This window comes from Babylonia areolata, chromosome 3 (assembly GCF_041734735.1).
Source record: "Babylonia areolata isolate BAREFJ2019XMU chromosome 3, ASM4173473v1, whole genome shotgun sequence".
In the NCBI taxonomy this organism is placed as follows: Eukaryota; Metazoa; Mollusca; class Gastropoda; order Neogastropoda; family Buccinidae; genus Babylonia; species Babylonia areolata.
This window is the reverse complement of record NC_134878.1, coordinates 5758668-5773667: the sequence shown is the minus strand read 5'-3', so window position 1 is coordinate 5773667 and position 15000 is coordinate 5758668. Positions and strand designations below refer to the sequence as shown.

General features: G+C 45.3%; 1 protein-coding gene and 1 long non-coding RNA gene across 3 annotated transcripts in view; one reads left to right on the top strand and one right to left on the bottom strand.

Annotated features, from left to right (window-relative positions):
* LOC143279684 (uncharacterized) overlaps positions 1-9468 on the bottom strand; it is a 169325-nt gene extending 159857 nt beyond the window's left edge. The window contains exon 1 of one of the 2 annotated variants that reach the window (XM_076583774.1): positions 9411-9468. The gene's annotated coding sequence lies outside the window, so the exon portion shown is untranslated. Of the gene's footprint in view, positions 1-9085; positions 9207-9410 lie in introns of those variants that run through there. The other variant, XM_076583773.1, reaches the window with a different exon arrangement.
* LOC143279685 (uncharacterized) overlaps positions 1-15000 on the top strand; it is a 90042-nt gene that overhangs the window by 60796 nt on the left and 14246 nt on the right. The gene's annotated exons all lie outside the window — the stretch shown is intronic.

Below are 15000 nucleotides of genomic sequence, written 5' to 3'. Positions count from 1 at the left end.
CGGGCCCGCCCCGGTTAGTCTTTATATACTGCACCAAACCTTCTTAAAAGAACAACAACAAAGATTAAAATAGGTGGTTCAAAGTGATGTATGTTAGTGCATCACTAAATTCCAAACATTTGCCACTTTGATTTCATCGAATTTGTGTGTTGTATTTCTCTATACACAAACAATTTGATTGTAATCTGAAATGAGCAAAGAAAGCTTCATTGTACGAATTTTTTTTTTTTAAAGATGCAATGACAACGTACATACTTAAAACTGACGATCCACCAAAGCCGGTCACTTATCTCGAAAACCGATGGTTCATCAGATAATGACGTGTTTTTTGTGTTAAGACTGAACGATGACGTGTTTTGTGTGTCAAGTCTGCACATTGACGCACTTTGCCTCCTGACAGTTTTATTTCAGGCTGTATTTTTGCATGTGAGCCCATGAAAAAGGGATATAAACACATCCTAAGGCGGTCACTATGTTGAATCACAGGTGAAAATCCGGCACGAACTCAAGGCCTGACAGGGTCGGTAATTATGCGAAGGACAATAACTTCTGAGTCTACGACGTCCTTTCCTGTGCTCCCATATTCTTACTGGCTTACTTATTCACTGACACCAGTTTCAAGTTTCTCTCTTAACACACACACACACACACACACACACACACAGTATTCGTCCCTATATTCAGGATTTTCTTGCATAATGGGGTATTTGGTCGTTCACAAATCTCTGAATACTGTCATTGATTACAGGAGCTTTCCTAAGGACACGCGTGAAAAAATGTCATGATGACCTGCATTGTCGAGAAAAAAAAATCCTCGGCTTAACTCACTCAGTACGGCCAGTCCTCTCTTCTCCTCTACACAGACCCCTCGGATGTCCAGTGGGTGTCTGAATGACCCAACCTTTAGCTTACGCCGTCAGAATTGTGGTATTCTTTGTCAACATTCACCTCTTCAGTATAAGAGCCTTCCGCGTGCAATATTTTGATGATGGTAATTGGGATGAAATGCTGTTAACGTCGTCTCTTTCGCCGTTCGTATGGCCGGAGAGAGTTAACTCGTGTTCATATCTGTAGGATTCCTCCCAGACCCGGATAACATCTTACATTCATTTCTAGACAGATAGAAAGTCTGCATCTTTCTATACTATTCGGGCATACAGTTGCAAGGAAATTTATTATCATTATTCAATGACAGGTCAAACCTGTCCCAAAAGTTCAACTTAGATTTGTCTATTTGATGTCAAGCTTTGAGCTGGGGGAAATATTAGCTTGGGGCCATGTTCACCGTCTCTGGGGTAATGGTAGCAGTTGGCTTCGTTCTGGCTATCCCTTGGGAAATGGTAACCTGGGGCTAGATTTGTTCCTGGGAAAACATAAGCCAGTGGCTACAACCCTGGGAATGCTTACAGTTGGGCCAAAAGCAAAATGACAGCTATATGATCAGTGGTTTCTCCATTACAGTGGGAAGTCACTTTCAGCATAGTCTGTTGTGAAGGACTATGACTCTCAACCGAGGAAGCAAGACTGCACTGGCTCTTAGTGCTGCAGCCCTGGGGGCTAGCTGACCTTTGGAAAACCATCCCAACGCCGACTGTCCTAAAACCCTCTTGGCCGAGAGAGTGGGGGTGTAACTTGGGCAAGACAATCTACACTATAATCAAATTCTAGCCCAGACAGTTGGAATAGCAGTTGCCACCTCTGCTGTTCTGGTGGTCATAGTCGGACACGACTGACAATCATACATCCCTGGGGAAATGTAGCTTGTGGCTACATTCTGGTTATCCCTGGGGAATGGTAGCTTGTGGCTACATTCTGGTTATCCCTGGGGGAATGGTAGCTTGTGGCTACATTCTGGTTATCCCTGGGGGAATGGTAGCTTGTGGCTACATTCTGGTTATTCCTGGGGAAATGGTAGCTTGTGGCTACATTCTGGTTATCACTAAGGAAATGGTAGCTTGTGGCTACATTCTGGTTATCACTAAGGAAATGGTAGCTTGTGGCTACATTCTGGTTATCCCTGGGGAAATGGTAGCTTGTGGCTACATTCTGGTTATCCCTGGGGGAATGGTAGCTTGTGGCTACATTCTGGTTATCCCTGGGGAAATGGTAGCTTGATGCTACATTCTGGTTATCCCTGGGGAAATGGTAGCTTGTGGCTACATTCTGGTTATCCCTGGGGAAATGGTAGCTTGATGCTACATTCTGGTTATCCCTGGGGGAATGGTAGCTTGTGGCTACATTCTGGTTATCCCTGGGGAAATGGTAGCTTGATGCTACATTCTGGTTATCCTTGGGGAAATGGTAGCTTGTGACTACATTCTAGTTATCCCTGGGGAATGTTAGCTTGTGGCTACATTCTGGTTATCCCTGGGGAAATGGTAGCTTGATGCTACATTCTGGTTATCCCTGGGGGAATGGTAGCTTGTGGCTACATTCTGGTTATCCCTGGGGGAATGGTAGCTTGTGGCTACATTCTGGTTATCCCTGGGGAAATGGTAGCTTGTGGCTACATTCTGGTTATCACTAAGGAAATGGTAGCTTGTGGCTACATTCTGGTTATTCCTGGGGAAATGGTAGCTTGTGGCTACATTCTGGTTATCCCTGGGGAAATGGTAACATTCTCCAAAAGACTGCCAGTAGATGATGATATCCCCGTCAAGATAAGGATTCACAACCGTCCCCCAGAAGAGAAAGAGAAGATTTGGAACAAAGTGAGGAGAAGGCGAAACGTCACGAGACACAGAAGGTGAAGGCTCGTTTGTTTTTTGGGTTTTTGACTCACTTGTGTAAACAAAGTGAGTCTATGTTTTAACCCGGTGTTCGGTTGTCTGTGTGTGTGTGTGTGTGTTTCTGTGTGTCCGTGGTAAACTTTAACATCGACATTTTCTCTGCAAATAATTTGTCAGTTGACACCAAATTAGGCATAAAAATAGGAAAAATTCAGTTCTTTTTAGTCATCTTGTTTAAAACAATATTGCACCTCCGGGATGGGCACAAGAAAATAAAAAATGAAGCCTAATGATATGCAAACTGCATTTACTGTTGTATTTATATTTTTTGTATTCTCTGAACTTGGCACTTTGATCTGATATTCGACCCAACAACAAGAGCAGTCATAATATCATTTTTTTGTTCAAACAGGAACTTCTTTTGCTAAGCATGGAAGTTTTATTTATTTTGCAAACGTTTTGGTGCAGATAGTAAAAAAAGGGAAATTACTCTAATTAATGCTAGGGGACTTAATTTGACAAAACTTCCATGCTTAGCAAAAAAAGTTCCTGTTTGAACAAAAAATGATAATAATGACAGATCTTTTGTTGGGTCGAATATCAGATCAAAGTGCCAAGTTTAGAGAATACAAAAAATATAAATATAACAGTAAATGCATTATACTCAATACATAAAAAGCTTGGATTTTTTTTTTTTAAAAGTGTATCACAAGTAAGTCTTGAAGGCTTTGCCTCTCTTGTTTTTTTTTTTTACATTAAACCTTGTGAACCTGTCCGCCTGTTCGGACACACACACACACACACACACACACAGGTTTGCCGTTGAACCCTAAACTTCCCAGACTGCAGCCACTTTTAAGTGGTAACTAGCCAGGGAGAATGTAAATTCGAAAGCTGCAAGAAGCCCATACAACAAGCCTTTCTGTGCGGGATATACGGGATGGGGTGGGAAGGGAGGGTGTGTGTTGGTGGGGGGCAGGGAGTGGTGGGGAGGGGGGGGGGGGGGTTGTTGGGAGGGATGAAGGTGGTCGAGAGGGAGAGTGCAGGTGGAAACGGGGTGTGGGAGGGGGAGGAGTAAGGGTGAGTGGAATGGGGTTATCGGAATGACTAGTTGGGGTCTGGATTCACCACGCCTTCTCTGAGGGAAAGGTCAATGGGCCAGAGTGGCGCGCTGGTTTAAGGGCATCTGTTTTACACATACGCAGAGTTATTGATTCTCTGTTTTACACAAAGGTTAATGATTGTTTTACACAGATGCAAGGTAAATGACTGTCTATTTTACATAGACGCAAGATTAATAAATTGTCTGTTTTAAACAGATGCAATGTCAATAATTGTTTTAAACGCATACGAAAATTAATGATTGTCAATTTTACACATACGCAAGATTAATGATTGTCTGTTTTACACAGACGCATGTTTAATGATTGTTTTAAACACATTCGCAAGATTAATAAGTGTCTGTTTTACATAGACGCCAGGTTAATAATTGTTCTACACAGACGCAAGATTAATGGTTGTTTTACACAGATGCAAGGTTGATAATATTCTGTTTTGCACAGACGCAAGGTTGATAATTGTCTGTTTCACGCAGACGCAAGGTTAATGATTGTCTGTTTTACACAGACGCAAGGTTGATAATTGTCTGTTTTGCACAGACGCAAGGTAATGATTCTTTTGAACACATACGCAAGGAAGTACACACACATGTCTACATGAATCTACGCGAGCGCGCGCAAACACGCGCGCACACGCACATCAACACACATTGACACACATACCTGTATTGTCCCAAACACGCGCACCTGTATTGTACTGGCACACACATGCGCGCATATAGGCTACCACGGTCACTACCACCACTCCGACACAAGCAGGCGCGCGTGCGTACAAACACCAAGTTGCACAACGCTACACCTGTTACACCACGCACACTACACCACCACTCCCAGTCACACACACACACACACACACACACACACACAAACACACGCGCACACACATACACACACACACACATACACACACACACACACACACAAACACACGCACACACCGTCACCGTTATAATTAATGTTGTTATTTATATTTACATTGTTATAGGTTAATACTTGTTGATATGCATATACATATTCTCCTTCCCATGACACCTCATTCAATACACACCACAATCTCTTTAGACCTTTTTCTTATAATATACTTTTCCTCTGTTACATAACATGAATTTTTTTTTTACACTAATATTCACATGCATTCCCTTTCCTTTATCCACTTCTTTACTCCTTTCCGTCTAAAAACACTTATAGTGAATAGACGTTAAACTGAAGATAAAACACACACACACACAACACACACACACACACACACACACACACACACACACACAGAGCGGAAGTCAAGGCAATTTAAACAGGACAGATGAATTACTGTATCGATTTTGTGGGATTTCTTTATCGAAATCCTTTTTACGAGATTCTCTCTCTCTCTCTCTCTCTCTCTCTCTCTCTCTCTCTCTCTCTCTCTGTCTATCTATCTATCTATCTATCTACCTCTCTCTTCATTTTCCTTCCTTTCTCTCTCTCTCAAGCGGAGCTGGCGTAACACTTAAATTACAACAAAATGATCAGCTCGAAACATTAAAAGGCATATGTTAACCAGAAAAAGTAAAATACAGTATTTTTTTTTCAAAAATGAATTAATTTGCATCATAGCAACGCTCTAACAATACCTGTGACTAATGTAATGAACATGCAAATTTACGATCATTCAACAACAAAAATATCCGCTTTCATTGTTTTTCATTCAGGCTATAAATTTCCTTATGAGTTCAAGAGCTAGATAATTAGGCTTCACTCTCTCTCTATTTCTGTTCCCCCCTCCACCGCCTCGGTCCCCCCCACCCCTCTATTCCTCCACCCCATCCTCTCTCTCTCTCTCTCTCTCTCTCTCTCTCTCTCTCTCATGCGCAGTTGGGATAGCGGTATACACTTAAAACGAAAATGTCAGTCTTGAAATGAATAACCAAATACATGTTTCGCACGTTTGTTTTTTTATCCTGTGAGGAATATTGAAAGGAAAAAAAACCGATTCAACAGAATTTAAAGAGAGAGAGAGTGACAGAGAGAGAGAGAGAGAGAGAGAGAGAGAGAGAAAATGTATGCATTATAGCAAGTATCAAGCGACCCTAGTGGGTCATGTGTTATGTGACAAAATTCACGCGAATACCATAAAGCTTACTCTTCATCAGTTAATTTGCTAATTACATTCTGGCCATGTTGGTGTCGGTCGTAATCGATTCCGGCCTTCAGTTGCACCGAGAAAGTTGTGTTTACTTTTTTCGCGATTAGCCAGATGTGCCCAAGGAGTTTGATTTCGTATTTACAACTTGAAATCTAGCTTAGCCCTGGATCTTGGCTATTCCTGGGGAAATGTCAGCTTGAAGCTAGATCATGATTATCATTGGGGAACAAAAGGTTAGCATGACTGTCCCTGAGGAAACTATCAGTTTAGATTCTAGCTGTCCCATGGGCACTAGAAAAGTGTCGGTGACGGTCTGGAGTCTACCTGTCCCCTTTGGACATGGTAGTTTGCACATAGATTCTGGCAATCCCCATGGAAAAGGCTTCTGTCTAGAAAAAGCTTGTGGGTAGATTCTAGGTATCTTCATGGGATGTATTAGCTTTTTCAAACTCCAGGTTCAACGTATGTGCAGACCTGCTAGTGCCCGAACCCCCTTCGTGTGTATATACACGCAGAAGTGCAAACACGCACATTTAAGATCCAGTAATCCATGTCAGCGTTCGGTGGGTTATGGAAACAAGAACATACCCAGCATGCACAAAACGAAAATAAAATATGGCTGCATACATGGCGGGGAAAATAAACAAAACGGTCATACACGTGAAATGTTACATGTCTGTCTGAGTGTGTATGCGTGTGTACCTGAAATTTGATTGAATGGCACAGGAAACGAATGATGAGCGCCTAATGGCAGCCGTCTCTACCCAGGAAGGCAGTCTGTTCTGCAAACGACCCCGAGTTTGTAAATCGCTCAGAGCTTGGTCTCCGACCGAGGATAGGCGACACATAAGTACCCATATCATTCATTCATTCATATTCTGGTTATCCCCGAAGAAAGTGATAGCTTGAGTGAAGATCCGAGCTACGCTTTGGGGGAACTGAATGATTACGGTTGGATTATAAGGCGACCACGAGGGACGATGCTAGCTTGAAGCTTCACTCTCCCCTCTGTGCCCCACGCACACAAGCACACCAAGACACGGTGCCACAAGGAACTGTCTACGTTGGAAGCACTGCCATGAGGCCACTCGCCACATGAGATCCTGTAGTGCAGGATTTATGTCGTTGGGGTTCAGTAGCGCTTGTTTTGGCTAGGAACAAGCAGAACACCCTACCATCATGGTCATCATCATGGCCATTCCTCAGCCATGCATACAGTCTCTCTCTCTCTCTCTCTCTCTCTCTCTCACTCACTCTCTTTCACACAAACACACACACACAGACTCACACACACGCGCGCGCGCGCGCACACACACACACACACACACACACACAAACTCACACACACACACACACACACAACCAGCCTGGCCCGAGAGATACATACACCTGCAATGTTGGTTCAGGAAGTTAACAAAAGTCTGTACAGGCACGTCCGTGAAGGTACTGTGACTTTGCAGGTCCCAGTCTTGCTCCCATCAAAGCGCACAGCGCACACCTGCTTTCCATTGTGCCAATGGCGCTATCCATTTCCCAAAAATGAATGCATAAAAATAAGAATAAATGATAATCCCACCCAGCGACAATGCCTCATAGGTCGTCAGTCTGTCTGTGTGACTATCTGTTCTTTTAATCATTTATTTATTCAATTCTGTTTTATCTCACCCTCAGGCCGGACTAAGCGCGTTGGGTTACGCTGCTGGTCAGGCATCCGCTTAGCAGATGTGGTGTAGCGTATATGGATTTGTCCGAACGCTGTTATGCCTCCTTGAATTGCTGAACGAACGAACACCGCCACACCATTCGATACAGCGACCGGCAAGGGAGAAGGTATTAGGAAGGAGGCTGCTGGATATTGGCGTTTTCCGCCTCAGGGGTTGGGGGAGGGGGGGCGTGGGGGGGGGGAGTGGAGGGATAGAAGGAAGTAGGGGAACGATGGCCAGAAGCGTGTGGAGGGGGAAGGGGTGTAGCCTGGATGGCAGTTGGGATGAGTAAGCGCGGGGTGGGGGTGGGTGGGAGGCAATTTCTAGCTTGGGGCGGCTGGACTGTCAAATTAAAAGGGCCCCTAAGAGTAGGGGGTGGTGGGGGCAGGGTGTATAGTTCTATTTTTAGAATTGTCACAACTACAATCATGAATGCGAAAAGGGCAACAATAATGTCATATATAATGTCAAGTAATGTGTGTGTGTCTGTGTCTGTGTCGACGAATATAAAAAGTACAAATATAACCAACCTTGAACACACACACACACACACACACACACACACAGAGAGAGAGAGTGGAAGGAGGGAGAGCGATACAGACAGTCAGACAGACAGAAGGACAGACAGATACAGAAAGAAAGATGAAGTGTAACCCACGTTCTATCCAGATGAAACTGTTAGAGGTGAGATATTCAAACTGAACTTTCATTCTGATCACCTTCGGTAAAAACAAACTTCAATGTCGCTTTTGACACGGACAATATCTACATGTGAAACAGACAGGCTACCTACCAGATGTCTTGCCCCCAAAACCCACAATACAGAGCAGAGGGACAAATAGCAAACCAGTTGACAGAAATGTTTTTTTCTGAATAAAGAAACAAACTGATGATGTTTACAGCAGTACATAATTTGGATATTAAAAACAATAATATCTAAGTACTCCATCGATATGTCTGTCGGATACTCCCTTAAGTTCGAGACTCTGTGACAAGGTTGAATATTTTTTTTAATAACATATTCATGTGTCTGGGTCTGAGGGTGGAAAAGCCAGCGATCGAAGTTCACTTCATTATCTGTGTGCATGCAACAAGTCTTTAACTTCTAGTTCAGTTGTGATGTTCAGTAAAGCTTCTTTCTTGTATATGTACATTCAGGATACAGTCTTAAAATACGAAAGAAAAAACAACAATAAAACATCCAAACAAAAATGATTAACGATGAACAATCAAAATCACACAACACTCATTCTCATGTAACACACACACACACACACACACACACACACACACACACACACACATACGAGAGAGAGAGAGAGAGATCGCTTTTTCGAAACATGCAATCAACCAAGCAAGGGAAAGTCCAAGAACATATAAGGACGAAAAAAAAAAACCCAAAAAACTACTTACCTGTAGTTGAGCAGGAACTAGAAGTACCAGTATGCTTGGCCAAAAATGAGAAAACCTCTCACAGTCTTATTGTACAAGCAAGTTTGAACTGACGTCGGACACGACACCAGCAAATTTCTCTGTTGTGCTAAAAAGAAATACAAATACAAAATACAAATATATAAAAAGCAGTCTCTCAGCACTTATTTGTGGATGAGGCAGCCGAAAAGAAACTCAAACGCAGTTCTTAGCGCGCGCGCGCACACACACACACACACACACACACACAAACAAACAAGCAAACACACACACACACACACACACAAACACACACACACTCACTGACATCAGTGAAGCAGCTTGCACTACTGTTTCCTGTCTCACCAGCGAGGCAGACGAAAGCGAATCCCATCGGTGACTGCCACGACTCTCTCGCCCAGGGTCGGTTTTGTAGCAAGTGGGGAAAGACCTGCTGAGGGAGAAAGAGTGGGTGGTGTGGGGAGGGGAGGGGAGGGGCGAAGAAAGAGAGAGGGAGGGAGAGACAGAGAGAGAGGGTTGGGGGGGAGGGGGGGGGGGGTGTTGATTTGGGTCTTGGCACTCGTGTGGTGTGTGTGTGTGCGCGCGCGCGCGTCTGTGGATCTGTGTGTCTCCGTCCGTGTGTGTCTGTCTCTCTGTATGCATGTATGTGCGTGCGTGTGTATAAGGCGGGGTGTAACACACACACACACACACACACACACACACACACACACACACACACACACACACACACAGAGATATATACACACACAGATATATATATATATATATATATATATCTGTGTGTGTGTGTGTGTGTGTGTGTGTGTGTGTGTGTGTGTTTGAAATCAGCAGAAACAGACAAGAATAATTTGACGCGCGTGGAGTTGTCTGGACATAATATTATGTACATATTATGTGTAATTATTCAGCTATACGGACAGACAGTGAGAAATATATTAGAACATCGCTCTGTCATTGTTCTGTCATGGAACGCATTTAAAAAAAAAAACTTGCTGTGTTTTGTTCACGTGTTAAACTGAAGGCAGAATCTTTCTTTTTTTTTTGCCAGCAACAGTTTACTACTTAGTCTTATGCAGTCTCCTCTCTCTCTCTCTCTCTCTCTCATTTAGTCTGTCCGTCCGTCTCTCTCTCTCTCTCTCTCTCTCTCTCTCTCTTGTGGTGAAGGTACTCTCTCTGTGTGTGTGTGTGTGTGTGTGTGTGTGTGTGTGTGTGTGTGTGTGTGTGTGTGTGTGTGTGTGTGTGTGTGTGTGTGTGCATGTGTGTGCGTGCTCTTGTGTTCCCAGCGATGCTGGCTTTCGTTGTTATCGATTGTATTCCGTGCACCGGACGAGACAACAATCTATTTCAGCTTCAAAGGCCGGTTCCAGTTTCAATTCCAGAGGTCAGTGGACTATCAGAGGCATTGACGGACAGTGACAGACAGGAAGAGGGAGACACACCCACACAGTAAGACGACAAAGAAGCACACACACACACACACATAGTGATTTAAACACAGTGAGAGAGAAAGGGATGGGAAACAGAAAGAGAGAGAGAGAGGGGGGGGGGGGGAGGAGATGCAGGTGTAACCCGAGGACTGGCAAGGAATATACACAACCACCTCGTCAGAAGTCTCAATGCAAACTCTATTTATTTTAATCAAGTAGTTAAAAATCCAAAGTAGTATAAAATATAAAGTAGATTATGAGAATATGTTGTTGAAGATCACAGTCCACATTATGTGGTCCTTTCTATATTTGAAGCACTGGTTATTCAAGATTTTGGAATAAGAATTTATATTCACTTAACCCTTCAGCAAATGCTATTCAAAATTACGAAATACATAATGTTAAACATCCCATTTATGGAATCTTTACTTCATCTTCCGCAACACACGTTTATACTGACAAAACCATTTGCTCACCAAGCAAGGAATAAACACAACCACCTCGTCAGAAGTCTCAGTGCAAACTGACGAGTCTGTCTCACGATCTCACGTGTACAGTTTTCCTGAACTTAATTCACACTGCATTTGACGTACGCTCCCAGCATACTTCCCGTGCTATGTCCAGCTTTTGCAGAGTTGATTTCGCTACACCCTTCCCTCCTGAAAATAAAAATCCTTCCATATGAAAAAAGAGGAGAATACAATGGAAACATGATCCAACTGTACACTTCCGGCATCTGAGTCCCACTGTCCAGAGAGGGGTCCACCTGACCTGGTGCTGTTGTTCCTGAGTCCAATGGCTGTCCTAGGCCAGTGTACGTGAACCTATGCGGCCGCCGTCTGTCACGCACTGGCCGTCCAGTTGGTGTTCCTAGGGGATCACCATCCGTGTCCAGCTCTGCGTCTCCACGTCGTTCAGGAGTGTCAGCCAGCAATCCACCCTTACGGACTGACCTCGTCCTAGGCTCGCCAACTGACGTATTCCTCAGATAAGGTGAGGGATCTCGAGGCAGGTTGGGGGGCTAGTTTGGCGATTGATGGGGACTTGATGGTGGGTGGGGTATGGGATTTGGTGGTGGGTGGGGTGCCTGCTCTATTGATGGCCGTGGTGATGGGTGAAGCGCAGGATCTGGGAAAGGAATACCTAGCTGCACCTCTGGTGGTGCAGCTGCACTATCTCCTGGGATGTTGTCCCGTGGAATGATCAGAGTGGGGTCACTGGTGAGAAGAACGGGTTCAGACCTGGTGTCATGGTGGTCAGGTAGGTTGTACTGACCAGGTGGACCAGCAGGTGCCACACTGCTGGAGGAGAAGGACTGTGGATCCGAATTTCTCTCCGACGTGGTCTCTGTCCTTTGTGGCATGAACACCTGGACTGCAGGGTTCAAGTCATGGGAACTGCTGCTGTCCATACTGGATGGCCGGGCCACTGCAGTCCTCTGAGCTGTCTGTCTCCTTTGCTGCGAGGTTCTCCTTCGTGCCGCTTGTTCCTCATCTGGTCTAGGGAGGGAATTGCAAGGGAGGAGCATGTTTCTGTGAAGAACACGGGACCTCCCCTTGCGAACTCTCAGGTTTGACCTCAAACACTGGAGCATCTTCTTCCATTCTGCGGACCACTACATGGATGGTGTCTTCCCAGTAGGAACGGAGCTTCCCAGGTACACCCCGCTGTGACAGATTTCTCACAAGGACCCTGTCGCCTGGCTGAAGCTCGGCTGTACGCACCTTCTTGTTGTACTGTTTTTCGTTCTGTTTAGCTTCCCTTGTTGCTGTGTCTCTCGCCTTGGCATGTGCCTCCTTTAGGACTTTCCAAAGTCTTCCGCCATTATTCCTGAACGTTGAGTTTGACCTTGGCTTTGCAGTCCAAATAAAAGATCCACTGGCAGCCGCGGTTTTCGCCCAAAGAGTAAGAAGAAAGGAGAGAATACTGTTGCTTCGTTCTTCATACAGTTGTATGCAATGGACTAGTTTGTTTACATGAAGGTGCCAGCGATTCTTGTGATCCTTCCCCATGGTCTTCAACATGTACAGCAACGTCCTGTTGAAGCGTTCCACCTGCCCATTTCCCTGAGGGTGGTAGGACGTGGTGCGAGATGATGCGATTCCACACAGCTTGTGCAGTTCTTGGAGAAGCTTGTTTTCAAATTCTCCCCCTTGGTCATGGTGGATCCTTGCTGGCAGGCCAAATCGTGGAATGAAGTCACTGAATAACTTCTCAGCCACCGTCTTCCCTGCCTTGTTTCGGGTTGGGTAAGCCTGAGCAAATCTTGTGAAGTGGTCCACAATGACCAGGATGTACTCGAATCCGCCACTACTGCTCTCCAAGTGTAGGAAGTCAATGGATACGTGTTCCATAGGTGAGGTAGTGGAAACGGTTTGTATCGGGGCCCGTGTGCTTTGTCTCTGATGCACATGCATTTCTTTGTCACATAGCGTTCTATTTCTGCCGCCATGTATGGCCAGAAGAACCTTTGTTGTACCAGCGCTGTCGTCTTCTCCACTCCCATATGTCCCATGTCATCATGGAGCAGTTCCAGTACTTTGGGTCTGAACTTTCTGGGAGGACTAGCTGATCTCTTGTTGTTCCGTCTTCAGAGTTTCTCATCTTCCTCACTAGAAGACCACCTTTACTGATCTTCAGTCTGTCAAACTGTCTCTTCAAGACAGACATTGCTGGAGGTACCTGGTAAATCTCTAGATTCCCTTCTCTTTGCTTCTCTTTTTTTTTCTTTTCTTTTTTTTTCTCAAGGCCTGACTAAGCGCGTTGGGTTACGCTGCTGGTCAGGCATCTGCTTGGCAGATGTGGTGTAGCGTATATGGATTTGTCCGAACGCAGTGACGCCTCCTTGAGCTACTGAAACTGAAACTGAAACTGCTTTCAGGATTGGTCCTATGATATCATCCTGCAGCTGTGCCATCTGCAGTTGGGATAAACTGATTCAACATATCCATGGTGCTTCCCCTTTCTGCTGCCACTTACTTGCTTCCACCACTGCCTGTAACACCTCCGTGCCCATTGTTTCTGTGTGTTCCTGATTCAGAGGCGTTTGAGACAGTCCATCTGCATCCCCGTTCAAGTGTCCAGGTTTCTAGCGGATGTCGAAATTGAAGTCTGCAAGTTCCGCAACCCAACGGTGTCTCGCGCAGCGCGCTGTGGTAAGTGCGTACGTCAGGGGGTTGTTGTCACTGAACACTGTGAAGTGAGGTGCATGATAAAGATAGTCCCGAAATCTGTCCGTGACTGCCCATTTAAGAGCCGGAAACTCCAGTTTACCCGAGTGGATGTGGTAGTTCTTTTCTGCTGATGTGAGGCTTCGGGATCCATAAGCTATGACTGCCTGTTGACCGTCCGCTTGCTTCTGACACAAGATCGCGCCAAGACCGTCTTGTGATGCATCCACGTGAAGGGAAAATTATTTGCTTAAGTCAGGGTAGGCCATTACTGGGTCTGATGTCAGTCAATAAGGTCATTCAATACCCTTGTGTGTTCTTGTGTCCATGTGACGGGTGCTTTTGGTGACGTCAGTCAGTCAATGAGGTCACACTTGGGTGTTTTTGGTGACGTCAGACAAGGAGGTCATTCAATACCCCTGTGTGTTCTTGTGTCCAAGTGACGGGTGTTTTTGGTGACGCTTGCCCGTTCGTCTTCTGAGGCGTTGCTTTCCCTTTCACCTCGAGCAGCTGGAAGAGTTTTCTGGCCCGTCGGGAGAAAAAAAAGCGATGTATTTTCTGAAGAAGCCCAGAAGACGCCTGACCTCGCCAGTCGTCTGTGGCTGCTGGTTTCTCACAGCTTCGACTGCCTCTATGTCTGCTTCGTCCATTTTATACCCCTCGGCTGACACAATATGACCCAGGAACTTCACACTTCGGCGAAACAGCTTGCATCTTGCTGGCTTCAGCTTGATTCCCTTCTTTCTCAGGAGCTGAAGTACTTTTCTCAGGTGACGTGTGTTCCTCAAAGGAGGAGCTATGCATCGAGACGTCATCTATGTACGGGATACAGCATTCATCACGCACATCCTTCAACGTTTCTGACTGGAACGCAGTGACGCCTCCTTGAGCTACTGAAACTGAAACTTCAACGTTTCTTCCATGAACCGTTGGTATTCAGCTGGAGTCCCAGTCAGTCCAACGGGTATCCTGATCCACTCCCACAGACACCAGGGGAGTCACAAAGGCAGTCAGATGCCGTGCTTCTTCCTTCATGAAGCCTTGGTGGTACGCCTTGCCCTGGTCCAGTGTTGAAAACGATGTCTTCCCTCCAAGGATGTTGAGTAAGTCTTGTATCCTGGGAATAGAGTGGCTGTCTTTCATAGACTTCTGGATGAGTTGGCGATAATTGATGCAGAGACGCAGACTGCCATCCCTCTCCCTCACGCAGACAGGACTGCTATACGAACTTCTGGAAGGACGAATCCATCCTCGCCTCTTGAGGTCCTCGAGATAGACCTTGACTTCAGTGAACATC